A 1,880-nucleotide genomic window follows, 5' to 3' on the forward strand; every position below is an offset into this window, starting at 1 on the left:
TTACCTAGCATTGCATCTAGGCCTCTTATAAATTCTGATACTGAGATATTCAAGTCAAATGGTAATACCGTACATGTAACTGGTAAGACTTACCTTCGCACAGAAAAGCAGTACTTCAGGCTTACCTGAAACTACTGTAACATACAGTAATATTTTGTACAAATCACCTCTTCGTAAAGCATCCAATAACTCAAACTCATAAGCTTAAGCTTTTAATTTATTCTTGTATTTCACCTTGCGTTCCAATTGTACTCTCTTCTTCTATCTCACCTTGTGTTCAAATTGTATTCTCTAGCTCCAAAACAGGGTTAGTTGCTATTTAAGCAGATGTTATGTCCACCTGTATTTGCAATAATGTTTCCTTTAAATTGTGTTATGTATACTTTGTCTCTACAATTACACATTAAAATTGTGTGGAGAAATCAAGGATTACCTGTTATCAGCCAATTAGGTATTACTAAACATGTCTGCATAAACATAAAATTGTTCAATGTTATTGGTAATTACTTCATGTTTAATTTGTCTAGCTTTAACTCCTGCAATGCCTACTACTTGTACACCAGTTACAGGAAGTATTGGATAAACTTTTTTCTGTCCACAATTGTGAAGCAAATGTGTACGTAGACTCGAGAAGTGAAATTTCCATAACATCAAACAATAATTCTGATATTATGGAAATTTCACTTCTTGAGTCTATGTATACATTTACTTCACAATTGTTTATCACACTGTACCTACAACTATTGGTTTCGTAATGTCAGTACATCTCTGTCCCTCATCTTCTGCTAATAACTAATTCTTCATTGTTGTGATTTTGCTTAACGCTATAATTTGGGCCTATATTCAATCTGATATGTCCTGGATCACGGCCCTTTGACTAAGACATTGATCATTTTCCATCCCTAAAATCATTTAGGTTGACGTAAAGGATGGATTGGATTAAATTGTTTGGGGGAGGAGACAAGACAGCAAGGTCATCGGTCTCATTGGATTCGGGAAGGTCGGGGAAGGAAGTCGGCCGTTTGCTTTCAAAGGAACCATCCTGGCATTTTCCTGGAGCAATTTAGGGAAATCACTTGCCGTAAAGGTTTGTACAATTGTAGCCCCTTCTTTTTGGTGTCATTATTAGTAAATATTTGTGTCATTTCTTAAGTCATGTTGTCGTTGTTTTGCCTTTCCTCCTGGGTTTTTGGTCATTTGGCAATAATTTATTTCTCGCATGTAAATACTGCACCTGACGGTGAGAAAAAATTCTGAAAATATGTTTTGCCCAGCATGAAAAAATAGGTACTTGGCACTAGGTTGAAACTAAAACATTTGAGCAATCCAAAGTGAGTGAATATGTCAACTAGTGCTGCAAGTGGGAAAACAAGGAAACATGCTAAATATGATTAGACAAAGGTGTGACTGATGATGACAACAATCATGAAATTGCACATCCATAGTAGAGTCAGTGTGGTAATGTTTGTGATTATTTGAACAGATCTTGAACACCCAGAAGAGGTAATGGGAAAATGGTTTACGACATCCGGTTTTGGGAGCACCATGTAAATGGAGCGCTAGGTACTCCCATCAGCCAACATGCCGAGTAGAGCTTGTCAGTGGCAGGAGATACAGCACGAGGCACGAGTTGTATCAACTTTTACAAGTTTACCGCTCCATATCCGCTGAGCAGAGCGCCCTAGTGTCAAGAAACTTGGCAGCCAACATCATGCTGGCATCAATTAACGTCGGTTTTTTCTCCATGAACATTTTTTTTACTAAGCATAAATCACAGGAAAATTATAAATATGTTGTCGCAAAACCAGATGCAAACTAATATCGTGGACACAGGAAATTTTACAGGAGCAATGAAAAATGTCGTAAACGGGGGGTAAAAA

Source organism: Schistocerca americana, chromosome 2 (genome assembly GCF_021461395.2).
Source record: "Schistocerca americana isolate TAMUIC-IGC-003095 chromosome 2, iqSchAmer2.1, whole genome shotgun sequence".
Classification (NCBI taxonomy): domain Eukaryota; kingdom Metazoa; phylum Arthropoda; class Insecta; order Orthoptera; family Acrididae; genus Schistocerca; species Schistocerca americana.